The 27,463-nt window shown below is 43.3% G+C and overlaps 1 protein-coding gene and 1 long non-coding RNA gene across 6 annotated transcripts in view; one reads left to right on the top strand and one right to left on the bottom strand.

Annotated features, from left to right (window-relative positions):
- Positions 1-1,824: 1,824 nt before the first annotated feature.
- LOC136792962 (uncharacterized) lies at positions 1,825-3,517 on the bottom strand. The gene is made up of 3 exons (XR_010837607.1): positions 3,252-3,517; positions 2,654-2,977; positions 1,825-2,123 (listed from the first exon to the last, which is right to left on the bottom strand). It is a non-coding gene; the product is annotated as an uncharacterized lncRNA (long non-coding RNA).
- RERE (arginine-glutamic acid dipeptide repeats) overlaps positions 2,785-27,463 on the top strand; it is a 418,432-nt gene continuing 393,753 nt past the window's right edge. For 4 of the 5 annotated variants that reach the window (XM_067018153.1, XM_067018161.1, XM_067018160.1 and 1 more), the window contains exon 1: positions 2,791-3,282. The gene's annotated coding sequence lies outside the window, so the exon portion shown is untranslated. Of the gene's footprint in view, positions 3,283-27,463 lie in introns of all 5 variants that reach the window. The other variant, XM_067018162.1, reaches the window with a different exon arrangement.

The following is a 27,463-nucleotide window of genomic DNA, read 5'->3' on the forward strand; positions in this document are numbered from 1 at the left end:
TTTGCTAATTTTTGGCCCAATACCATAATATTATGCTTTATAATGATGTGGAATTTTGAGACTTCTAAATCTACATTTAAAAAAATCTAAATGAAAACGATGTCAGTCCCTAATACTATGGTAAATATAGTTTCCTGATCTTGAGAACCACTCTCTTCCCTGCTGAATGGCACTGCAGGATCCATGGGCATCACCTTGGAACCGTTGTCCGTCCCTCCACCATGGAGCTGAACCTTTCTTAGAAATAGTACTCCTGTAAATGCAGGTTTTGATGGAAACTGAAGCCATCTAACTAATGCACTTTACCTTCATTATTTCCAAACTGATGTGGAATAGTTCCATCTGAGAACCGTTTACTGTAAAACCGTTTATTTACTGTAAACTGTTTATTATGCTGTAAAATTCAGTTCTCACATATTAGATAGATAAGGTGGTACTAACTAGTTTTCCCATTTCATAGTTGAAGGAATTGCAGCAGAAATGATTTTTCCTGCTGAAAGTTACTCAGAAAGGTAATGGCAAAGACCCATTTGATTTTAGATCCCTTGGGTCACAGTCCAATAATATCTACTAGTCCTATCAATTAAAAAAAATTAATTAGGGCTTCCTTTGTGGCGCAGTGGTTGAGAGTCTGCCTGCCAATGCAGGGGACACGGGTTCGAGCCCTGGTCTGGGAAGATCCCACATGCTGCGGAGCAACTAGGCCCGTGAGCCACAACTACTGAGCCTGCGCGTCTGGAGCCTGTGCTCCGCAACAAGAGAGACCGCGATAGTGAGAGGCCAGTGCACCGTGATGTGGAGTGGCCCCCGCTTGCCACAACTAGAGGAAGCCCTCGCACAGAAACGAAGACCCAACGCAGCCAAAAATTAAAAAAAAAATTAATAAAAATTAAATTTATTTTTGGCTGCCTTGGGTCTTCGTTGCTGCACTCAGGCTTTCTCTAGTTGTGGCGGGTGGGGGCTACTCTTCAATACGGTGCGCGGGTTTCTCATTGCGGTGGTTTCTCTTGTTGCCGAGCAGGTGCTCTAGGCGTGTGGGCTTCAGTAGTTGTGACACGCAGGCTCAGTAGTTGTGGTGCATGGGCTTAGTTGCTCTGTGGCATGTGGGATCTTCCCGGGCCAGGGCTCGAACCTATGTCCCCTGCATTGGCAGGTGGATTCTTAACCACTGTGCCACCAGGGAAGCCCCCTATCATTTTTTAAACTGTTGGATGTGGGAAACTGCAATCTGAATAGATATTGCAAAGAGAAAATTATCACTTTATTTGAAATAGATGAGTGAATTATTTTGCGCTATGTTCTATCCCTTAATTATTCTATTATATACGGATCTGAACTCCTTCAGGAAGAGTGTATGATACAAGGACTCCAATAAGCATTTATGGTGTATTAACAAACTAACAATAGGTTGGTGATTCACCCTGGATTCATGCCAGGGTCTGTGAAAGAACTCAATAAGCATGATATGCATTTCAAAAACTGCTAATCATAATTAAAAATTCCAAACCCTTCAATCCTATAAATTACGTTAAATAGAATGTGAGCATTTGGCCTGCCTCTCACTCCCCTTATAGCATTGTAGACCCTGTGATTATCAGTTTTTGGGAAAGTGGGACACAATACAATGTTTTTCACAGAAAAGGTGATACTTGGATCTTTTTTACATTTTTTTTTTTCAAACGTACGGCATAGAGTTGTATACACTCCTCTCTTTCCGAAATCCCCTCTGTGTCTGTGTTCCTTCCTTATTCCTTGATGAAAATTTTCAGGCTTTTCATCTTTATACTTTTTTTCAAATAAGCAGTGCAATCTACCAATTTCTTTTTTTTCTTTAAATAAATTTATTTATTTAATTTATTTATTTTTCGCTGAGTTAGGTTTTCATTGCTGCCCGCAGGCTTTCTCTAGTTGTGGTGAGCCGGGGCTACTCTTCATTGCGGTGCGAGGGTTTCTCATTGCCGTGGCTTCTCTTGTTGAGGAGATGGGCTCTAGGCACTTGGGCTTCAGTAGTTGTGGCACGTGGTCTCAGTAGTTGTGGCCTGCGGGCTCAGGAGCGCAGGCTCAGTAGTTGTGGCACACAGGCTTAGCTGTTCCGCGGCATGTGGGATCTTCCTACACCAGGGCTAAAAACCACGTCCCCTTGCATTGATTGGTAGGCGGATTCTTAACCACCGCGCCACCAGGGAAGCCCCTACCAATTTCTATTTTCTTTTTCTAATTAATCTTTTCCATAGACTTGTTCTGAAGACGTTAATACGCATCAGAATTTCGAGTCTTTGAGCGAATCGTTCGAACCCACTCCCGGTCCCCCCAGGGATATGAATCCGCGTCTTAAGTGGCTGAAAAGGCAAACCGTGACCCTGGTAATAACAGGAGTACTGGACTCCGGCCAATCCCGCCCCTGGGACCTGCCCGCTGCGCTCCGCGGCCCGGCACCCGCACAAAGACACGGCCGGCGGGGAGCCCAGCCCACCGCCAGGCCGCCTCTTGGAGCGCGCGCTCAAGCCGGGCCGCCGCGGAGCCAGAGAGCTCTGCCGCTCCCCTCCTTCTTTTCTGCTCATTTTATTAGAAAGAGAAAAAAAAAAAAAAAAAAAAAGAGAGAGAGAGAGAAAGAGAAAGAGAGAGAGCGAGCTCGGTCTCAAAGAAAGCCTACCCCTTCGCCCGCCCTCCGCCTCCCATTGGCCCGGCCTCCTCATGCATCACGCCAGGACGCGCCAATGGCGAGGCGCGATACTGCGAGGTGGGCCGGGCCCGAGCGCGGAGTGGGCGGTGGGTCGGTACAGCAGCCCCGCCGCGGCTCGGCCACCATAGCCGAGGCGCCGCCGCTCCTATAGACGCTCGCGAGCCGCCCCCAGCACTCATAACCTCCTCTTCCTCCCGCACGCCTGAGACGCTCGCCCGGGTCGGGTCTCGCCGCCGCCTCCGCGCTCCTCTCCTCTCGCTCGCCTCTCACATTGTCTCTGCCTCGTTTTCTCTCCTACTTGAGGGGGAAAAAAAATACACCATCATCCTCTGGGAGCCCCCTCGCCTTCAGAAAAACAAAACCAGACATGAGCCTGGGCTCCCGTTCCTGAAGGACTGGCCGAGCGCGGAGCCTGGTGGAGCCCGCACGAAAGGTCACGGGAGGGAAGCCCCCGCAGCCCCCGACTCTGTCCCCGCGGCCGGCCAGCCCTCGGCCCGAGCCCGGCGGCCCCAGCCCCGCGGGCCTCCCGCCCCGTCCCCCCACTTTCCCAGGAACCGGCCGAACACACCTCCGTTGATGGTGTAGCGCGTCCGGGGGAGGTAAGTCTCCAAGTTGCCCGCGCGCGGCGTCTGCCCGCTGTTGTGGTCTCTCGTCCTGGGCGCGGGCGTGGGGCGGGCCGAGGGCTCGGCATGGAAGCCCGGGTCCCGGGTGGGGGCCGCACACGGCCGGGGCGGGCGGGAATAAAGGGCCGGAGGCCGCTTGGCCCTGTGCGGGCCAGGTAGCTGTCCCTCTCGCTCGCTGACCCCTGCTCTTTCTTTGCTGCTTAGTCCTGCTCTGGTTTGACTTGTCTGAGGTTAAACTGTTTCATGTGACTAAATCATGGGCTGAACTGGGGGGCGGGGAGGCGCGGAGGGAGGAAGTCCAGGACCGAAACTCTGAATTTCTTGAATGTTTGTGGATTTGGGGGTCTTGCGGGGGAGGACTTTTCTTAAAGTCTCATTTTCACATTAGGGGAAGATTCTCTCTTTGTGTTCGAAATCTCTAGTCCTTTGCTCTGTGTGGTTCTTGAATTTTAAAACCAAAAATCACTTGTGGCAGAAGAGGATTCTTACTATCATGTTTTAGTTCAGTTCTGTGAAGGAGAGTGGCTTTTTATTAGTATGATATTTTTTAAGGTTTTGGAAAGGAGAAAAAGTAGTTTTCCATAGATCGTGTGTTGGGAGGGAGAAAGTATTGCAGGTTTCCTTTGAAACTGGTTGCTTGAGAAGTTGTTGAAAGGAAAACAAAATGATTCATTGTTGAATTGTCATTTTCCTCTGCCTCTTTTCCAAGGTTTGCTTACAGTTTTTTCTGGATTACAGACTTCAAACATTGATTTAAGCAAAATGTGTCCTTGAGAAAACGGGTGCTTTAAATGTTTCAGTATGTGTTGCTATTTTGAGGTACATTTAGAAAGTAGTTTTGTATGAATCCTAAAATAGTTTTCTCCAAAGCAATTTTTTAAACACTAAAAAGATAACTAGTAAAAGGGTAACTCGGTGAATTGCACAACAAACATTTTAATGTAACACAAATTAACACGTCCTATGTTTAGATTTGAAACAGTTACCATAATTGCTTTCCATTTGAAGAGAGACCTTTTTGTCTGGTGTACACTGGTTTCTGTAGTCTCAGTCTGTTGGGGGAGGGGAGAGAGGATGGATCTATATACAACAGTAAAATCATCTTTGGGTAGCTGTTTCCTTTCCTCGATTTACTTGCTGAGTTAATTCCACCGTAAATTATGAACCAGTTTGGATTTCGATGGCCTAGGCTAGACGGGAGGCTGGCTTCCAGCTCTCCCTGTTGTTGAGGTCGAAGGGAAAAAAGGCAGAGGCAGACACACACACACACACACACACACACACACACACACACACACACACACACACACACACACACACACACACACACACACACACACACACACACACACACACACACACACACACACAATACCAGGCAGAGGGCTCATTGTTCTTCCATACACACATTCATTCTCTCTCTCCCATATTTGGGACTGGGTTTGCACAGACAAACACAGCTCTTTTTGGGAGAGGGGAGAGGAAATGGAGGAAGGGTGGGTGCTTTTCTTCTTCAATTTTCTTTCACCCATCTTCTGTCTGGCCTTTTTTTGCAACCTTGTTAAGAGGCAGAAGAGTACGTCGGAAACTGAAGGACACTCAAAAACACGTTCAGAGACTCCTCTTTTCCATCACCCTTTCTTGCCTTTGCAGTCCTGGTTTCTACTGTTCTTTCTTTTTTGTGCATGTAAAGATAAAATTCCTCATTATATGTCATGGACTTACAGTCAGCTTTCGTATTCCTCATTGCCCCCGACTTTGTTGGAGACAGTGATTTGTTTAGTTGACTGTAACTGTAGTGAATGTGACCAGGGTCGTCTTTTCCAGGTAAAAGTAGATTGTCTCAGTTAAGATAATAAAGACTGCATTTGAGGTTAATAGTTAGCTAAGTGTGTGTGTTTATGTTTTGACATATTGGTGGTGGTCTGAAGGTTTGAGAAGACAGGTATACTGGCTGTTGAGCTCCTTGTGTTTTGTATTGTTGTAAAAATCGGGGTTATAAGAAAAGATCTAGTTTTCTGCTTTGGGGGCTAATGTAGAGGCTTCCTGGAACGCTGGACAGGGAATAGGCTGAGAAGAGTACACCTTGGTTAGACCCAGCTCTGGGCCAAGGATGCAGGTTGGTGTGAATATTGTGGGTTGCAGAGTAGCGCCTTCTACTGGTTAATTGCCTTGAAGGATCCAGGCGAAGAGGATGGGGGAGGGGATTAACCTCTGAGGCCTAATGATTTTCTTTTGAACACAGTTGTAGTGCTTTCCTGCAAATGCCACTTCCCTGAGCTACTAATACAGATGCTCTTTGACAGGCACGGCTGAATTGAGGCTTTTTACATTCCTGACTGTCTTGACATTAATTTGTTCTATTATTAGAAGTATTTATACATTGTGACTTCCAAGGACTCTCTGTCTTTTATGAGAAATACAGTTTGCCTTGAAATACTAAAAAAAAAAAAAAGGGTCTTATCTGTGTTCTTGGTGTCTGAAACTCTACATACTCTATAGCAGTCTTTTTATTTATTTATTTGGCTGCGCCGGATCTTAGTTGCGGCATGCAGGATCTTTAGTTGTAGCATGTGGGATCTAATTCCCTGACCAGGGATTGAACCCCGGGCCCACAGCACTGGGGAACTCGGGAGTCTTAGCCAGTGGACCACCAGGGAAGCCCCACACTAGCAGTCTTTAAAATGTTTTCAGTATCATTAGTAAAAAATCAAGTAGACCTACGCTATAGAAAAGAAAAATCCCAGCACTGGACCCAGAGGTTTTCCCCCAAGATTTAATGGGGGTGGGGGATGGAGGCGTAGGAGAGGAGCTCACTGAAATCAGCAGTTTTGCATAAGTAATAGTGCTGCACTGCAGTAGTGTTTCCAAGAGTCATATAAACAAATAAAATTAAGTCTGATAGGATAAATTGTTCTATGGATTAGAGTAAAAAAAAAAAGAGTCAAGAGAAGATGTGAAATGAGTATGTACAGATTAACACAGGAGGCCAAATTCCTGCTCAAAGCCTTCTAAACCAAGGTGTAGTTTCAGAGATAATCTGCTTGATAAATACCTTGAAGAATTCTTATTATCACACGTCCTACCCATCTCAACTGTTTGAAATGTAATGAACTGTTAGAGAGGTTTGCAGTGGCAAGGGGGATTCAGTGTAGAATAAACATCTTCTGTTCCAGACTGGCTGCTCTTAGGAATGTGATTTCTGATTCACTTTGCTTTCAAAGCTTAGAGTGTAATCTCTAAAACTGTGGATCTTTTACAATGAAATGTGAACAGGTCAAATGTATTATTTATTCAGCAAGAGTATAGAGTCAGGTAATTTCAATCCTGTATAGTCTCTGCCAATGTTTTGTTACAAGGTAACTAGAATAACTGAGAACCAGTTCACAGCAAGAAGGTAACCCAAATCAAGAAATAAATGCACCAGTTACTTTTTCAACTTTGACTTAATGGTTAGTCATAAAGTTTTAAAAAAGTGAGACAGTAATCATTGTCAGGTCCTGCAACAATTATATGTAATATTGAACAGAAATATGCCAGGTGCTGTAAACACACACACACACGAATATGGCTTGTGCCCTTCTAAAAACCAGTGTATGTTGAATAATATTATGGATTTAGTAAGCACCCTTTGTTTTTAAAATTAGTTTTGACTCTCTAACATCTTGTTCATATCTCAGTAGTGAAAATTTACGTAGTAAAGTAAGTTGTATATATCAAGTTCTTTGGGGAATTTTGTGCTCTTCTCCTAACTGCTTTTGGCAGCTTCTTTTGTAGTTGATTTAAAGGTTAAGATAGCAGAAAATTCAGGTGTTTGAGTTTTTAGTGTAACACAGCTGTGAACGTCATTACACACACACACACACACACACACGCACACGCTTGCCCTGAAACAATACACTATTGTCTGAGATAATCAGTTTCTGATAATGTGCTCTCCTTCATTGTAGGGTTTTTCAACAACCAGGAATTTCTCTTGAATCATAGTTAAGTGATTGTTAATAATTAATATCTTGGTAATTATTCCAAATTGTAGCTCTACTTGTCCTAAGTGTGATTTTGGTGAGCCTGTTGGCTTGTGCTTAGTTTCTTGTCTAAGAGAGTTCTAGTGTTCTTTAAATAATGAGGAGAAAATGGTTAAGATTGCTTAAGACGTTTTAGTGAACATTTGACCACAAATAACTCAAACATGCTGAGATACGAAATCTATTTACTAGATTGGGTTTTGTTTGGAATTGTGATGTGTGTAAGTTGTTGGTTTGGCAAGCAGTGCAAGATGTAATATGTGTCTGTACATGAGGTAACGAGGTCAATAGGACGGCTAATACTGTATGAGGTTTTTTAGTAAGGTGACCTGTTTGTGCTAGTGTAAACTTGTTGTTTTTATTTGGTCAAATTTGCCAGTATGTCAGCAACATACTTAACTGTGGACTGTTTATGTGGTTATGTTACAAAATGATAAGACTTCTAATTCATAGATCACTTGGTATTTGAGTAATTCTTACAGTCTATTTGTCTTGGGCTTTTGCAACAGAAGTTGAAGCCATGGGTCATATCCTGATTTTAAACTAGTTATATACATGTGATTTGTGAGGGTTTTGTACGAGGAACAGAAAGTCTTCCAAGCCATTCTCACATATTGGGGAAAAAGTGGAACAGAAATTTAAACTTCAAGAGGCCTCACAGAAGCACCGCAGGTTCAGACGGGTCTTGTGGATGCTAGAGTGCCGTTAGGGGTATGGATGCTGCCCAGCTTCAGTGACCCGATTGCCGCGTTGCCGCCTCAGCGGGAAGAGCTTGTTGACCGTATCCCCTCGCGCCAGGGCAGTGTTTGGATGCCCAGACTGTGTGTAGCATAAGGACACCACTCGTAAGGGCACAGCGTTTGCGTCGTGGGCCCGGACTAACCTGAAGGAGAACTCGTGAGCAAGCGCGGCCGTGCAGCGTCGCTAGGCAGAGTGGGAGCAGCACGGGAGAGCCCCTCCTGCAGAGACCCATTCCAGCACCCGTGGCCACGGCCACGCTCAGCACAGAGACACCTACAGGTGTCCACCGGCTCCCAGAGGTCTGATTCCTGACCCCCTTACTTCTTTGGGGGGCGGGAGCAGGAGGCGGGTGGAGCTGTGGTGGCGCTTAATGTGTGTGGGGTGAATACAGTTGAGGAGTGTGAGCCAGCTGGAGTGTGGGCATGTGTCTGCATGCATGAATTTGGAGAGGCTGCCTGGGAGGCTCTGGAAACCTCTCCCTCCCTGGGCAGAACCTGGCTGCCCTGGGGAAGTGTATCCACGCTAGAACAGCCTGGCTTGATTCCTCACGGGGTGGGTAGACTCTGGCCACTGATTTAAAATCGTATTTGATATATGGAAACATCACTCAGGTGAATTTAAACCAGATGCTCCTTATTAAAGGCAGAGCCTGTGTTCGTCTTGTCCGTTCACTCCTCTTTCCCTTCCCTCTCCCTTCTTTCTGGGCGGGTCGTTGAATGTGACTGAAGGGGCACCACCCGGCTGAGACCCTGCTGTCTCTGGCAGGGCCATCACATAAGGTTGTTCGGGTTGAACAGGAATATACTGATTTAATTAAATTTTTTATTGAAGAAAGGGGTTCTTTTCCTGCACAAGGCGCTAAACAGCCAGAGCTTGCCCACCTAACCCTCTGCTCTTCACTCAGCTGTTTTATCTCTGGTTTCTCCGTGTCTTTGTCCCTCTGCTTCCACTTCCACTAAGGACTCTTAATGTGTCTAATTAACATTTCCCAAGAAAGAAGATCTGCTGGGTTGTTGGTTAGCATCACCGTTGGCAAAGGGTTTGGGATCGGACGGCCTCTCAAGCTACCTGCCTGCCTTCTAGATGGCGGGGTGCTCACACCAGCTCTCTTGAGGGGCACAGTAGGAGCCGGGGGCTTGGAAGGCGTGCTGAGCCATGGCCTATGGGAGGAAATGTTTTTTCTTCTTTTCTATCCTGTCACGTTTTTTCCATCTTCATTTTCCCTGACATCTGGTGCGGCTGTTGTTGCTTTTGATAGCTAATCTAAGTTTATTTATTTTTTCTTTTTTTTTAAAGTTTATTTTCCTTTAAGAAACGGTACGTAATCATCGGTGGTAGTCAGTTATGCTCTCTTTTTTAGGTGAGATCATTTTATTACATTTGTCTTGTTTTATTTCCTGTGAATCTCCTCACCTACTTGTCTGCCTACCTGCTTACCCAATTTGGTGTTTCCCAAACTATATTCATGGCATACTAAAATGCTGCAAGTATTTTAAGTGTTCTAAGGTCAAATAAATTTATAATGCATTTTAGCACCCTAAAGCCTTAAAAACTTAGGACTGTGGTATGTAGAGGGTTTTTGTTTGTTTGTTTTTCCCTTCTCCAAAGAATACCTGTGATGTTTTAATGAGAACCACTGTTCTGTAGAACAGTTTGAGAAACACATGTGAAGCTAATCCTTTCTTAATCAAGTGGCTTGTCCTTTTTTCCTTAATAATGAAGAAGTAAGTTCTGGGTGTTACTGTTATAATGCTTTGCCGCTCTGTACTGTTTCTCTTCAAGCAAGTTTTCCACTTCAGTCTTTCCAAGGGTACAACATAAATACTATTTCCACCTTATACATGTGTCATTCTGGAGTTACTTTTTTTTTTTTTTTTTTTCCCCCGTATGCGGGCCTCTCACTGCTGTGGCCTCTCCTGCTGCGGAGCACAGGCTCCGGACGCGCAGGCTCAGCGGCCATGGCTCACGGGCCCAGCCGCTCCGCGGCACGTGGGATCTTCCCGGACCCGGGCACGAACCCGTGTCCCCTGCATCGGCAGGTGGACTCTCAACCACTGCACCACCAGGGAAACCCTGGAGTTACTTTTGATCGTTGCATCTGTTATCCCTCATTCCATCTTGTGATCAGGTCAAATCAATATTTTTCTTTTTTACCCTGCTCCAATAGCTATACTCCTATTCAAGATATAATCACTTCATTTTTGGATAACTGCAGTCAATTGTATAAGCACTGGTCCTTTAACAAATAATAAACAAAAACAGGTACTTAACTATGCAGTTCACTGAAGTAAGCCTTATAGGCATGTAAAGATGAAGAGAGCAGCCTTCTAGAAATTTTCTCTATACTGGCCATCGTGCACACTTAACTGTTAGAAGATAAAGATAAGTGTTTTAGGGGATAAACAACAAGGTTCTACTGTATAGCACAGGGAACTATATTCAGTATCCTGTGATAAGCCATAATCGAAAAGAATGTGGGGCTTCCCTGGTGGCATGGTTGAGAGTCTGCCTGCCGATGCAGGGGACGCGGGTTCGTGCCCCGGTCCGGGAGGATCCCACGTGCCACAGAGCGGCTGGGCCCGTGCGCCATGGCTGCTGAGCCTGTGCGTCCGGGGCCTGTGCTCCACAACGGGAGAGGCCACAACAGTGAGAGGCCCACGTATCGCAAAAAAAAAAAAAGAATGTGAAAAAGAATGTGTATAAAGGTATAATGGAATCACTTTGCTGTACAGCAGAAATTAACACAACATTGTAAATCAACCATACTTCAATAAAATTTTTTAAAAAAGAGGTATTTTAGAGACACAAAATATTCTGGGGTTGTATTAGTTATGTACTGCAGCATAACAAATTACCTCAAAACTTGGTGACAGCACAGTAAAATTTATTATCTCACAGTTTCTGTGGTCAGTAGTCTGGGAGTGGCCTAGTTGAGTGGTTGTGGCTCAGAGGTCTCTCCTGAGGTTGCAGTTAGGATGCAGCTGGAGCTGCCCATCATCTGAATGCTTGATTGTGTGTGGCTGGAGGCTCTGCTTCCAGGTGACTCACTCAATGGGCTGTGGGAAGAAAGGCCTCTGCAAGAAGCCTTGGTTGCTTGCCACACAGACCTTTCCATATGGTTACCTGGATGACCTCATTACATGGCATTTGGCTTCCCCCAGAGTGAGAGGAGGGAGGGGAAAGAGAGAAAGTGAGGAGGAAGTTTTTTATGGTCTCATCTCAGAAGTCACACACTGTCACTTCCATCATACTCTATTAGTTAGAATCAAGTCACTAAGTCCAGCCCACAGGCAAAGAGAAGGGAATTAAGATGCAGCTCTTCACGGGAGGAGTATCAAAGAATTTGTAGATTTTAAAACTACTTCAGGGGAAGCTTCCCTGGTGGCGCAGTGGTTAAGAATCCGCCTGCCAATGCAGGGGACACGGGTTTGAGCCCTGGTCCGGGAAGATCCCACATGCCGCGGAGCAACTAAGCCCGTGCATCACAACTACTGAGCCTGCGCTCCAGAGCCCGCAAACCACAACTCCTGAGCCTGCGTGCTGCAACTACTGAAGTCTGTGTGCCTGGAGCCCGTGCTCCGCAGCAAGAGAAGCCACCGCAATGAGAAGCCCATGCACTGCACCGAAGAGTAGCCCCCGCTCACCGCAGCTAGAGAAAGCCCACGTGCAGCAACGAAGACACAGTGCAGCCAAAAATGAATAAATAAAATAAATAGATTTAAAAAAAAGCTATCACAGGGATTCAAAGGAGAGAGATATGGAAGATTAATAAAAGCCTTCCCCTTTGATTAGTTATCTTCAGGTAGTTGCTGGTTCTAAGAGGAGAGGGGTGTGACCATAACCTCACATTATTCATCTCCTCCCTCTGCCTTTGTTGAGATATCATTTATTTCCTACCTTCTTTCTGTTGTTGTTCCATCAGATTTCATCTATTTCAGTTAAAACTGTGCTTAGGACATACTCTGCCTTAAGTTGTTTTGGTTGGCTACTCATATTTCCTAGCAATTAAGTACCTTCAGTTCTTTAACCTTTCCACTCATTTTATCACTTCGTATCTTGTATTAATGTTTATTCTTTGCATTTGTGTCTTATTGTTAATAAGACACAAATTGGATTGTAAACCCCTTGAAAGCAGAAAGCTTTCCTGTAACTATACCAGTTTGTATGCTCCCATGTAGAATGGGATGTATTCTAAAAGACACATTTCATGGTGTCGTAAGATGCCATCAGTAGTAAGATGCGCCATGTTTTATGTACCACTAAGAAATAAAACGCTGCCAATTAAACTAAGTAAGACCTGTCCCAGTTCTCATGACGTACAAACGTAAAACATCGTGCACCTTAGAATCATTGAAATTTGGCCATCTATTTAGGCCGTCTTTCTTTTCACAACTGTGTATTCCTTGGAGGTCATTTCTGAAGGTAGATCTTAGAGCAGATTATTCCCTCCCGTTGAAACAGTGTTGTGGGTGGTGTCCCGTCTGACGTGCTGTGCCTAACAGTGCAGTGAAAGCAGGTGCTACCATGACCCATAGTCGCTGCAGTTCTGGCTCCCAGAGTAAGTATACCTGTTACATATTTTGATTTATAATGTACTGGGTGTTTTATATGTATATAATACAAAAATACCAGCTTACTGCATCATCAGTTTGACTTAAAATGTCAACTTTATTTTAAATGTTGGTGTTCCGCATGGTTCTGTCCATTAACTCCTCCCTCAGCGCTGTCTTCCAGAGTGACCTCATTCCACCTAGTGCTTCCAACCTGCAAGTTTATAAATACAGCCCTGATCTCTCTTCTGAGATCTGGACCCATGCTGCCCTCTGTCTCCTCAGATGTCTTCTGGGCACTGAGCCTCAAAATTTGCCAATCTGTATTTGTCCACCCATAACTATTATACTGTTGTAACAAAGTAGTTAAGAGCTCTAGACTCAATTCCCAGCTTTCTGCTTATTAACTCTGACTTTAGGCAAGTTACTTACCTTTCTGTGGCTCAGTTTCCTCATCTGCAATGTAGGGGTAATAATAGTACTCATAAATTCATTGTGAGGACCAGTGTAATTAATACATATAAAGGGCTTAAAATGTCTCTGGTGAATAATAAGTGCTCAATGTTAGCCTAATTTTAAAAATGATTCCTGTTACCATTGTCATCCATAGATCTAGCTTTCCACTATGTTCCGTTTCTTTATCTGCAACACTCAACAGCTACGAGATATGTAGGAGCAATGGGTCAACTCTAGAGGGTTCAAATAAGTTCTAAGTCAGCAACATAAAGTTTTTACTATTCCTTGTGTATAGGAAATGGTACAGAACAGTAAATGATTAAATATAAAGTGAGTGACGTAGACCAGAAAGTATTGGTGAAGTTTGGGGTGTTAATGAATAATCAGGCGTCATAGCTTAGCTGTCCCTCTTCCTTGTGATGTTCCTAAAGGAGATTTATGTAAGTAGAATAATGGCAAGTGGGAAATTCAGAGTATTATTTTATTGGGCTTTTGGCCAAAATACCAGTACAGAGCTGTCTAGTAAACTGGGTTGGGGTGTGTATTGCTTTAAACTTAAAGCCTAGGCGAGGGACCTCCCTTCCTCCTAAATCTCGCCGACTTACTCCTCTGGCTGGCCACTTTACCAGAGACCCAAACGTCAGTCTTCTAGAGCGTGTGTGAGAGAAGCGAGCAAGAGCAAGACAGCCGTCCCTTGAGTGTGTGTGTGTGTAACTTTTAATCTGCAATTAATTTTTGAACTTATAAACAAGTCCAATCAGTGTCTTGAACTGTGACCCCATCAGATTAATATTCCCTCCTCTTAGCGAGGTTCAAGAAGGTAGGATATGGAGAGAGAGGCGCGTCGTGTTGGTCCACCTTCAGCTCTCTAGTGAGCTTGGTTTAATGGCCTGTGAGAAATAACCAAAAGCAGCTGGCTTTGGGTCTAGCAGCCCTACATTCTGACTTTTTTTAGGTCAGCCCCTGGGACCTGGGGGGAGGTGCAGAGTATTTTTCAAATTTAAGGATAAGGTTACTCTTTGAGATGAAATTAATGAGAAATGTCATGTGATAAATAAGATTTGCCATTTGGAAAAGTGGCCCACCATTAATGATAGCTACTGTGGCATTTCGGTAATGTGCTGATTTTAATTTTGGTAATGGGAGTGTAATCTTTGAGGAATATGATTATATATGATTATGTTAACAGAGCAGAACTGAAGCCTAATCATATTATGCTCAGTCTGAAACAAGACTATGACGACAGATGGGGGATGATTAACTTGGAGGCTAGAAAAGAGGCACTTGGAGTGTTGCCTTCGGATTTTGCAACCTCAGGTACATTGTTCAGGTAAACTCCAGGAGGGCAGAGCTCAGTGTTCCTTGCATCTGGCATGTGACGAATGCCGTAGGTATTCATTCACTTGTTGAATGGCTGAGTGAATAATTTTATTGTGTAATATTATTGATGTTGATGATAAGGGAGATTTGGCTTAATCTCTCTCTCTTTTTTTTTTTTTTTTTTTTTTCTGTACGCGGGCCTCTCACTGCTGTGGGCTCTCCCTTCGCGGAGCACAGGCTCCGGACGCGCAGGCCCAGCAGCCATGGCTCACGGGCCCAGCCGCTCCGCGGCATGTGGGATCTTCCCGGACCGGGGCACGAACCCGTGTCCCCCTGCATCGACGGGCGGACTCTCAACCACTGCGCCACCAGGGAAGCCTCTGGCTTAATCTCTTAACCCCAAGACATATTCAGGAAGCTGATTTCTGGACAAATTCTTGATAATGACATTAAAAAAATAAATTTATTTATTTATTTATTTTTGGCTGTGTTGGGTCTTCGTTGCTGCACGCGGGCTTTCTCCAGTTGTGGCGAGCGGGGGCTCCTCTTTGTTGTGGTGCACAGGCTTCTTATCGCGGTGACTTCTCTTGTTGCGGAGCACGGGCTCTAGGTGTGCGGGCTTCAGTAGTTGTGGCACGCGGGCTCAGCAGTTGTGGCTCGCAGGCTCCAGAGCACAGGCTCAGTAGTTGTGGAGCACAGGCTTAGTGGCTCCGCGGCATGTGGGATCTTCCCGGACCAGGGCTCGAACCCGTATCCCCTGCATTGGCAGGCAGATTCTTAACCACTGCGTCGCCAGGGGAGCCCAAACATTTAATTCTTATCATTTATAAATTAGAAAACTGTGCAGACATCTTGTAGCTATTAATGTGATATTGAGAAATGCTTTTATAAACAGTTTATGAATATTCTTTAAGATATCTAGCTTTCTAAAACATCTACATTTTCCTTTAGTATTTTATCTGTAATGGCTTAGCACCTTTTTCATAGCTTAGTGGGAATTTTAGAGTCTTTATGGAATCCTTAAGCAGTGTTTACATTATGAAAAAACTCTGAATGAACTTGGTTTATAGGTATGCTTGAAACAGTCTATAAGTTTCTTGATAATGAACAATGACTTTTCTTCTCACAGCTCGGGAGAAATTTAATTTTGTAAGAGTCATAGGACACAGTTGTATCTTTCCATCTGTTGGTTGTCATACTTTCTTTGCCGCAGCACACGTGTACACAGTGTGCAGTTGTATAATTGACATACCAGTTACTTCTGTCAACTTAGACCCAAAGTTATGAATGTGTTAGAAAGTTACAGTGTCCAAGAACTTCTTAAAACCCTGTGTTAAGAAATTGGTCACAGTGATTGCCTTTTAAGGAGGCATAGTGGGGCACTGGGGAGGGGGACGGAGAGAGAGGGAGCCTTACCTTTTCATACCCCTACTGTTTGTCATGTATAAATATTACATAATTACATAAAAAAAGCTGTGCTTTTTATTTTTAGATTCTTGCCATGCTTTTGTTATTAGATGCTATAGTAACACATCAGGCTAATTTATGTATGAACTGGGGTGTACACAATGACGTATACACCAGTTGTGTGCCTTTGAAGAATTTTCTCACCAATGAGAATAAGACATGTACACAGTGGAGTACTAGGTGGAGGAAAGTACCTCAAGGTGTTGGTGCTGTGGTTTAAGAAAGAGAATTAGCTCTGGCTGGAGGCCTTAGGGAAGATGAGGTGTAGGAGGAGGTGTTTAACCTGTGTTTTGAAGGATTGGCAGGATTTGGACATGTGATAAGTAGCTAAGAGGATTTCAGGCAGGAAATTTCATGGAGCAAAGGCACAAAGGCTGGAAAACATGGAAAATGGTACATTTGCTGCTTCTATGATGAGGATTATTAAATTGTGTTTCAATTTCCTTTAAAAAAAAAAAAGTCTTTAAAAATGTTCTGTAGGGCTTCCCTGGTGGCGCAGTGGTTGAGAGTCTGCCTGCCGATGCAGGGGACACGGGTTCGTGCCCCGGTCCGGGAAGATCCCACATGCCGCGGAGCGGCTGGGCCTGTGAGCCATGGCCGCTGGGCCTGTGCGTCCAGAGCCTGTGCTCCGCAATGGGAGCGGCCACAGCAGTGAGAGGCCCGCGTACTGGGAAAAAAAAAAAAAAATTCTGTAGCGGGTGCAGGCAGACGTAGTTCTTTCAACTCAGGTAATTTATGTTTGAAGCTGTTGCTGCTAGCAGTTCCAACCAGATCGCAGGAGCATTTTGGAGAGGGGTCCTTTGGGCTGATTTCTCTGAGGAAGAACAGACTGGTTCGTCTAGAACAGTAGAGCACTGGAAAGGCGGGTCATTGCATGGGGAGACTTAACACCAGGGTGAGACTCGTTGAGAACCTGATGCATTGTAATTATATATGTTGTAATTATAAAATTAATGTATACTCATTATAATCGATTCATACAGTTCAAGAAGAGTAGTGCCCACTCCCCCAATATTCTTCTAGACATTTCCTATGCATATATAAGCACATGTGTATATGCTATACATACTATCTTGAATTTTGCTTTTTACTTAATACTCCAATCACACATTTTTCAAGTCAATTGTAATTATACCTCGTCTTTCTTTTTTTTTTAAAAATCTGCATAGTGGGGCATTGTGTGGATGCATACTTTAATTTCCTGTTGATGGACACTTTAGATTGATTCTGGCTTTTTTTTTTTTTAATCCTTGTACCTGTACAATTGCATAGGTATATCTGTAGGGTAAATTCATAGAAGTGGAATTGCTGCAGCAATAGGTGTGTGCATGTATAATTTTCAGAGTTGTGGATAAATTGCCTTCCACGACGTGCCAGTGTACACAGAGTGTTTTAGGGTTTAGATTTCCTTATCACCAACCCTGGACATTATGAAAGTTCTGATCTTTGGTAATCTGATAGGTGAAAAGTGTACAATAGTTTATTTTAATTTGCATCTTAGACCATGAATGAAGTTAATGATCTTTTTATATATCAGAATTTTAAATTACACATTTTTGTTGTCTCTCAGTAGTAGAGATGGGTGGTTTATGTTATATGGATCACTTCTTTCCAAGTACCATTTATTTGTTTATTTAAAAAATAACTTCACTGAGATACAATTCACATACTATAAAATTTACCCCTTTAAAGTATACAATTTGTGGGTTTTGCTCATTTGTTTTAAAATTGAGTGCGAAACATTGCTTTATTATTTTTTTTTTAGTTTTTTTTTTTTTGCTTTATTATTTGTAGTAAATAACTATCAAGCTGAACTTGAGGTCCTCTCTTTCTTTCCAAGCTCATCAGCATATTAGGCCCAAAATAGGAAATGGGAAGTGCAACTTTTCTTGTTATTTTTCCAGTCTATAGGCCCCTCTTACCTGAGAGTGCAGTTGGGCTAGCTGGGTTCCGAAATGGAATTATGCGTGACAACTGCTTTGGAATCTCAGTGCTTTGGTACTGGATGGGGAGTGATTTCTTTTAAAGTTGAAACTGATTTCCAACTGCTAAAGGTGAAACAAACTTTTAGACTTTTTCTGAAATTTAAAAAAAATACGAAATCTGAAGTGTAAAAGCTTTTGAGGTAAAAAGATTTAAAAAATATGGTAAGTGTTTAAAATTGGTCAGTTTTTTTTACATGGGTGAGTCAACTCCTTTCTAGTCACTATAGTCATTTTTTATTTCAGAGATTTCTTAATATATACTAAAGTGTGTGTGTGTGTGTGATAATATGATTACATTGCTTCACTTTAAGAACAATGGTGATCTGGCTTGTGTGTGTTTCTGTTATGTTTCACAGATATTTTCTTGTGGAGAAAAGCAGGCTGGCAACTGTCAGACTGATTTTTTGAGTAAAATCTTTCTGTCCTCTAGCATTGACTCCCATCTAGTAGAGTCCCAGGTAGCTCTTGTCCAAGGACTATTACAGAATAGTAGCTCTTATTACTGGTCATATCTGGGACCCTCATCTGTATGCTTGTTCCACTTGGGGAAAGATGTTGACAGAGCCTTATAGTGATTTTCTATTGATTTTAATAGAACTCAGTTATTCTTTACTTTGATTTTTATAAAGTAATGCTTTAAACATTTATTAGTTTCCTATTCTTCTTAGTAAAATGCCCTTAAAACTGTGATTCTGTTGCATTTTAATCCCCATATCTTCTATTATTTCTCCATATTTTTATGCTTCCTCTGTTTGGAAAGTTGTTTTTGACTGATTTGGTTTTAGTCCTTTAAATTAAAGTGTCTCCTCTTTTTCTCCCTTGACATCTCTTTTCTTGTTAACAGTTTTTTCAGGTTTTAGGGTTTTTCCTACCATAAAGTCCCTTGGCCTTTGGCTTGTAGTTTTGATTAAAGTGGATTTTTTTCTTGGGCTTTTAATTAGATTTTCTTTTCCTTTAGTTCTTCGTAGGGAGATTGAAGATGCTGCTGACTGACACTTGGGTCAGTGGCATGATTACTTAGGGTGAGACTAATGTGAACGCTGATTGGCTTGAATATAGCATTTATCTTAATTTATGGATGTTTCCATTTATACTTGAGGGCAGTTTCTTGGCTTAGAAGCACTGTCCCAAAAAAATACCCAAATAAAATTCTTGTGTTGCTGTGTGCATTTGGGTCAAGGTGAGATATGAGAACTGGGTGACCTTTGGGGAAACTGTTCATAACCCTAGAAATAATGTTTTGCTGATATGTGATGTTGATTTGATAGGGGAGAATAATTGGGTCTTTTAAACACACTGTACGTGCTGTGTAATTCATGTTCTTTCTTGCTTCACCAAAATGTCCTGAACCATGACAACCAATGAGCATTATAAATAAGCTTGTTTAGCTAGCGTGAGAGGACCTGGATTCTGAATCCACCTGTACAGTGGGTTTGAAGGGTGATGAAGTGCCCTATACTTCCTCCGCTGTCGAATGGGGACTGTAGTACATCAACTGAAATGAAAAAATTGATATGGAAATAAATTGAAAAAATAGACTCTACAAATCTGGGGGCTTCCCTGTTGGCGCAGTGGTTAAGAATCTGCCTGCCAGTGCAGGGGACACGAGTTCGAGCCCTGGTCCCGGAAGATCCCACAGGCTGTGGAGCAACTAAGCCCGTGCGCCACAGCTACTGAGCTTGCGCTCTAGAGCCCAAGAGCCACAACTGCTGAGCCTGCGAGCCACAACTACTGAAGGCCGTGCACCTAGAGCCCACGCACCGCAACGAAGAGTAGACCCCGCTCTCCGCAACTACAGAAAACCCGTGCATAGCAGTGCAGTCAAAAAGAAATAAATAAAATAAATAAATTTATTAAAAAAGACTTCTACAAATCTGAAGTACTTTAGTTATCTTTTTCTTTCTCAGGAGCCTAGGCTGTTGCAGCTCACAACCCTTACTTAATCTAGCAGTATTTATCCTCTGTAATGTTACTTCTAGAGAAATCCACTGTTTTCTTGATGTATTTCTTATACAAATACTACATGCAGGTGTACTTGTTTTAGATGTTTTTATGCAGTTACTACTAAGTGCTCAGTTAGTGTTCAGCTGTAGTAGAGAACTGAGATGTCTTGTCCTAAAATAAAATTTTTGTTTTCCTTTTATGACGAGAGGTCAAAAATGCATTTTATGAGAGTGATAATGTGTTGCCTTTTTCTTCTTTTTTAATAAACGCAGCAATTTAAAAATCTCAGAGATCTGTAAATATATTTTTTGGTGGAAAAATATAATGAGGATGGCATCGAAAGGTTGTTTGACTTAGGGGCTAGGAGCAGGTAGCAGTTTTTCCCGCCACCTCAGTCACAGGCCTGTGAACTTTTAATGTTAAGATCCAGAGAGAGCTAATGTTAGCATGTGGCCCCTGAAATGATTTAAGAGGCTGTTTAAGTTGGTTATTCCAGTCTAACTGCTCAGGAAGGAAGCTTTGAAGCTTTTTTACTTTCTGGGAGTCAAAGATTAATTTGTAATTAAAACAGCTAGTATGGGTCCCCCCCCTTTAAAAAAAAATGGTCCTGAGTCAGGGGAGAGTTGTCTGGTTAAGTGCTTACTTTTCCCATGAAGGGTTCAGATAATTTGTTTTCTCATTTGGTTTGGATATTTGGGGTCATTTCTCCCCTTACAATTCAAATTCTGTGGGAACTAGTCATATTTTTATCACTCCTGGAGAAGAATACAGGTGCCGTCAAATTCCTTGCATTCCCAAAGTCCATTTTGCTTGGATCTTGCCTGCCTTCTTGCAGTTTTCTAGAATGCTGATCGCCAGCCTTGCAGATGTGGGGCTGGCTTTGATATCCAAGGCATCCTTTGAGGCTATTGAAGGACCATAGAGGATGGAAATATTAAGCTTGCAAAGTGCTTGTGGAGTATCCCATGCTGCAGATATGCTTGCTGTAGTGATTCATGACCCTCGGAAATTTACGCCTTTGATACTCTTGTCCTCAAGGTGGGCCTCAGCTCCCTCCGTGCATTGCTTAGAAATGATTCACTTTTAGCTCCCAATATAAAAATGGACCCCTGCTTCTCTGAGGTACCCCTCCCCTGCCGCTTCACAGCATCTTTTTTTTTTTTTTTTTTTGGCGTTACGCGGGCCTCTCACTGTTGTGGCCTCTCCCGTCGCGGAGCACAGGCTCCGGACGCACAGGCCCAGCGGCCATGGCTCACGGGCCCAGCTGCTCGGTGGCATGTGGGATCTTTGCGGACCGGGGCACGAACCCGTGTCCCCTGCATTGGCAGCCGGACTCTCAACCACTGCGCCACCAGGGAAGCCCTTTACAGCATCGTTAAACCTTCTTAAAGTTGAGAGAAAATACTAGGTGTAAGACATCACTAAAAAGAATTCATCCTCTGGGGGAAGTGTTAAGAGAATTGAATGTTGCACTTCCCTGGTGGCGTAGTGGTTAAGAATCTGCCCGCCAATGCAGGGGACACAGGTTCGAGCCCTGATCCGGGAAGATCCCACATGCCGCGGAGAAACTAAGCCCGTGCGCCCCGGCTTCTGAGCCTGCGAGCCACAACTACTGAAGCTCACATGCCACAAGTAGTGAAGCCCACACGCCTAGAGCCTGTGCTCCTCAACAAGAGAAGCTACCGCACTGAGAAGCCCACGCACCACAACAAAGAGTAGCCCCCGCTCGCCGCAACTAGGGAAAGCCCGCATGCAGCTAGCAACGAAGACCCAGCGCAGCCAAAAATCAATCAATTAATTAAAAAAAAAAAGAGAATTGAATGTTGCTAAAGCACCAAGAAGGGAGGAGGTGGACCTATTTTGAGCTCATCTGCTACACCTGTTTAGTTTAGAAAACTTTGGTTTCACTTTAGACACAGTGACAATCGTCTGTCTTCTTTTAGGAGGTAATTGTCCCGGGGTAACTGTATGTGCACAGTGGCACAGTCACCGCAGGACCACTTACAGAGATGCTCTGTGGAGGGCTTTAGCCTCCTGCTCATGGTGTTACTGAAAAAGGAACTGTGGCCGCTTGATGTAATTCTGGGCAGGAGCCCTGTTGTTTGTATTACGTCGAATTAGAGGTCAGTATTTGAATTTATCTGTTTTAGTGGGTATTATAAGAGAAAGGTCCATAAGAATAACAGATGGCTATGGAATTAGCCAAACACGTCGTTAAAAATGTATTTCAGAGGTGAGGTAAAGCTGTTGTGACTACCTGCTTTCTGCTGGTTTCTGTGAATTACTGACCTGACGTTTGTTTTTAGATGTGTCGAAAAAGTTGTACAACTTGGTATTTATAAACTTAATGGGTTATGAAAAGGTATAACCTGAATTTCATCACGTGAGGAAGGCGCCCTTCTGATTTATCTTTTTCTGTGAAGTTTCACTTTTTCTGTTGGTGATAAATTCTGGGAGAGAATTGTTCTAAGTTTATAGTGGTGATGTACTTTACTTATCCTTAAATGGTTTCTGACAAAGGTTTTTTCTCTTCATACTTTGTTTTGCTTGATTTTTAGAGAATTATTGGTTTATAACTAATGTCTTTTTCTTAAATACAGTGTGTTCCCTTTTCTTCCCCTATGATTCCCATGGATGTGTTTAAATTGAAAAAAAGATTTCAGAATGATAATACTTTCCACGTACCTTACTAATCATGAAAAGGAAAGCTCAATCTTGTTTTTCTGAAAGGATAGATAAGGTGATTAGTAAGTGAAACATAATGATTATTATAGAAATGATCTGTTAAAAAAAAGAAAAAGAAAAAAAAAAGAAATGATCTGTAATTTAAGGCTGTAACTTCTAGGAGGCTGCTCTCAGCTAAGTATCCTTTTCTCTGGGCAGTTGGCATTTGGTAAGGGAGCATCCGAGTGATACATTGGGCTTGTCGACAGTGATTTCTAGTGTCTCTTGCAGGGCACTGTACTAGGCCATGGGAGCTCAAAGATGAGTAAGACATGTCCCTGCTCTCAACAGAGTTCATGAGCAAAAGGAGGGAGCAGATATGAATAAAAATCACTAAAATACAGTCTGAAAGGAACTGTAGTAGAAGAAATATCATGCTCCGACAGCCCAGAGGGAGAAGCGTACATACACCCTGGACATTTTTGTACCACTTACCGGAGTTACAACACAAGACATCTTTACTTGTTTGTCAACAAATTGGTCCTTCATCCCCCCTTCAGGTGGCTACGTTTGTTGTGGATGTGTGGCCTCGTGTAACTGGGATGAGGTTTTCTTTGCCACCGACACTTTCCAGGGAGTAGAAGGTACATCTCTTCTTGGGAGAGGTTGGGCGTCCTAACCCGTATTATTACTTAACACCAAATATGTGTTTCGTTTACTTTTAAGAACATTCTCTCAGAGCTGATGTGAAAATAATTTTGGTCATTCTTCCTGAGCCCCTTCTTTGGGGAAAAAACGCTTTTCAAATGAAGAAAGAGGAGTCCTATAGCAGAAGGACTTAGCATTGCGCTTTGATCTTCTGCTCTGCTTTGGGAGCTTGCATACTTTTTTTGTGGACACATGCTATGAGTAAATTAGGTGCTGATCTGATTACATGTTTTCCTCTTGGCTTGGTGGGGGACACAATACTTAGCTTTTCAATTCATTCTCTCCTTCCTCCCTAAATAAGAAGTAAAGCCTGACCCTTTTTTCTTCCTGGGAAATGACTCACTTAGTTTTTAGAAAAATTAAGTTATCTCTATATGGAGGATATGAAGCATTGTTTAAAAATAAATATATTGCATTAAAAAAAAATGACACAAGGATCACCTTGGGGCTTTATTAATTAAACCCCAAGCTGTTAGTCATAACTATTACTTCCATATTTCCTTACTGGCATTAAATCTATTCATTCGCCAAATAGATTTATTATTTATTTGTATTATTATTTCTTATTTGCTAGATAACGTGGAAGGTGCCGGGGAGACTTGCACTATGGTGATGTATGCCTGCATTAGGAATGAATGAGTGAGTGAATGAATGAATGAATTAATAAAGAAGTAAATCTGTTTCCTGTGCTAGAGGGGCATGTAAATTCAATCCTAATCGTGGTGTTTAAACCTGTAGTTGCAGAGAAGAAGCTGGCACCGAATTCTGCCCGGCTGAACCTTCCACACAGGCTCTTGTCAGCCAGCCAGCAGGTATTGGATGTGTGTTTCCAAGTTTAATACTGATGAAAGTGGGATATAAACTTTGGCCTTACAGTTTAGGAGGCAAGCCTTGCAAAACTGCAACATTTTGAGTTTCCTAGAACAAAAGTGGAACTACTTATTTTATAGCATAACAAATATAGTTCACATTCAGGCTAACTAGAGGTTATTGTGGGTTAAAGAAGTTAACTGAGGATCCATTGAGAAGCTGAGAGGGGGGCCTTGACGAATGGGTGCTATTTGACTAGGAACTGGGAGAGCAGGTTAGGGCAGCGCTAGCAGGGTCATCCTGAGGCAGGAATGAGGGCGCTGTGTACAGTGTTCAGTAAAGAGAGCCTGGTTGGAGTAACAGAGCTGCGGGGAGGAATGGGGTGGGGGGGTGCGTCAGGTGCACCAGGTGAGAGAGGCTTGGAATGCTCAGCACAGAATTCCTGTTGACACTGACAGGAAGTGGGGGGTGAGGTAGTAAAGTAGCAAGGTGGCCAGCGACCGTGGAGGCGTGAGTACTTTTGGCCCCAGATTTGTAATGTGGCCATAGGAGGTACGCTGGCCAGTGCTGGGAAAGACGTGTATGTGCTGGTGTGCCGTGTTAGAACTGCTTCCTGTCCCTGCTTGTATTTGGTCAGATGGCAGGATAGACTGGAGCAAAGAGAAATAGCCATGGGACCAAAGAGGCTCTTAGAAGTCTAAGTGGTTGGTGAAGATTCACTGTTGGCTTTTATTTAGTATCATATCTCATAAAATTTTTACCAAAGATCCTGCCACCAAATGCAGTAGTTATTTTAGTTTTCTGAAAAAAAAGGCATAAATCATAGATTATGTATGATTGCAGTTCATCTGTTCTTTTGCCTCTCACCCCAGACACCCACTCTGCTTCACACCTCTTTCAGCCGCCCTCCCCACCCATTTTTTTTTTAATGCTCCCTCCTGTTTCTTCCTCAGGTCTCAGTTTAGGCATCATTTCTTTCATCTGACAGCCTTTCCTCAGTCAGGGCTGTCTCCAGCTTTGCTCTCCTGAGGCACCTGTCCTGCCTGGGACATCCTGGGTCACGCTGCGCGGTACGTGCCTGCTCAGCCCCTGCCACCTGGGAGCCCAGAGCGCCGGCCCAGTCCTAGTCTGTCAGGGCAGGCCAGGCATGAGACAAGTGCTTAGCAAATGTTTGAGCAGTGTAAAGGTGGGACTTATTTTTCGTTGTCATTAATTAAAAAAAAAAAAAGTCTCCTAAACACTTTTCTCATTATTATTTATTATGGTTGTCTTATGTTTTTTAATGTATGTACTTCTTCATATATATATATATGTGTGTGTGTGTGTATTGGGTCTTTAGGTTATTTCCATTGTTCTTTTTTCCTACTATATCTAGTACTACTAACATAAACTTTCTTGTACGTACAGGACTTAATTTCAGTGCTTCTAAACATAAATAAAAACCATACACGAAGCACAGAATTATTTTTAAAAAGACGTGTGTGTATTTATTTCTATATTGTGTCTAACTTCATAGGGAGTAGCCTATAAAAATTGCATTTTTTTGCTTAGATTTCATTTTAAAAAATTATTTATTTGTTTTTTGCTGTGTTGGGTCTCCACTGCTGCGGGCTTTCTCTAGTTGCGGCAAGCAGGGGCTTCTCTTTGTTGCGGTGCGCGGGCTTCTCATTGTGGTGGCTTCTCTTGTTGTGGAGCATGGGCTGTAGGCACGCGAGCTCAGTAGTTGTGGCGCGTGGGCTCAGTAGTTGTGGCTCACGGGCACTAGAGCGCAGGCTCAGTAGTTGTGGTGCACGGGCTTCGTTGCTCCACGGCATGTGGGATCTTCCAGGACCAGGGCTCAAACCCGTGTCCCCTGCATTGGCAGGCGGATTCCTAACCACTGCACCACCAGGGAAGTCCCAGATTTCATTTTGAACAAGGAAAATATACCTTTATTCTTACTGAAATTAAACAAACTGTAAAATGAAGCAACTGTGTTGCTTAGACAGGGGAGAGAGACTGATGGGGTGTATGGGGGGGGTGCTGTGAAGTAGGGTATGCAGAGAGAGCTTCTCTATAGAGGTGACATTTAAGCAGGCCTTGAACGGGTTAAGGAACTGTACAGAGAATTGGCGATAGAGCATTCCAGGCAGAGGGAACACCAGGTGCAGAAGTCCTGAGGTGGGAGCCTGCTGGTGTGGTGAAGGAACAGTGGACTGGCTCTGGAGAGCTCAGGAGGTGTGGGAGGAGGTGTGGTGGGAGTGGGTGTGTGTCTTACAGGTCCCCGTAGACCATGGTAAGACCTCTGGCTTTTATCCTAAGTGTAATGGGACACCAGTGGAAGGTTTTGATCCAGGGTGTGACAAGATCTGATTTCTCTTTTAAAAAGATACCTCTGGCTGTTGTGTAAAATGACTGTTGCCCTTCAGAGTGGAAGCGGGGAGAGTGGGGAGGAGGCTGTTGGCGGCTTGCAGGAGAGGCAGGGCCGGGGCTTGGAGAGGGTTGGGGCCGCGGGTGATGAGAGTGGTCAGGTTTGGGATTTGGTGAGTGCTGTGTCCTGAGAGATGGAAGTATTACCACTAGTTAAGGCAAACCACGTCTTGTTGAATAGGAGTTAGTAGTGTTCAAAATCCCTCTTTCTTCAGGGTATTTGGTAGATTTTGTAGCCTTGAAATTGCTAAATTGGTGAAGTGGGGAAAAAAAACTAGTAAAGGTGAGGGCTGGGACTTGATTGTATTGGTAATCCGTTTGCTGATGGAACAAGAAAAATTCCATAACAGCAGATGTACAAATTTTCTTCTGTAATGGTCCTTTCTGTAATATAAAAAGTATGTCTGAAGAGTATATACTTGGGTAAATTACAGAATTCTGGTGCTTATTAGTAGGATTGTGTTCAAGTAGACCCAGTTAGGATTGAGTGTGAAATATGCTGCAGCAATAATAAGGAATGCAGTGGTTGCCTTTCTGCCGTAATCAGAGTCCGTTAACAAGTTTTGCTGTGCTTGACTGCTCCCTGTTGTTACTCTTTATGGCTCATACTAAGCTGTAGATGTAAATGACGTTCATTTTCCAGCAGTTTCTCAAGGCCTTATAAACAATGATGTTGTATTTTGAGTAAACATCTGTTTACTCCATAGTAAAGATAGATACTAGACAGTTACCGTTTGCTTTGGTTCTACTCCTCTGTTCTGCACAGGATTTTAGCTCGGTAGAGAAAAGTGTTTGGCAGTGTTCTTGAGGTTTGTGAAAGGACATTGACTGACTTATGTGAGTGCTTCACACTGATGGCTGCTCCTCTTTATCACTTTAGCTATAGAGACAATAGCTTAGGCCAGGGGCACCCTTTAGTGTAGAAGGTCCTGTGAAAAGTGAGTGAAGTTACTTCTCACACCACTAAATTGAAGTGGATTGTCTTTTTTTTTTTTTTTTTTTAAAAAAAACAAAATTTGGTTTTTGGAGTAGGGAATTTAAACTCATGATATCTGCTGTTTGCAAGATGCAAGATGTT

Source organism: Kogia breviceps, chromosome 1 (genome assembly GCF_026419965.1).
Source record: "Kogia breviceps isolate mKogBre1 chromosome 1, mKogBre1 haplotype 1, whole genome shotgun sequence".
NCBI lineage: Eukaryota > Metazoa > Chordata > Mammalia > Artiodactyla > Physeteridae > Kogia > Kogia breviceps.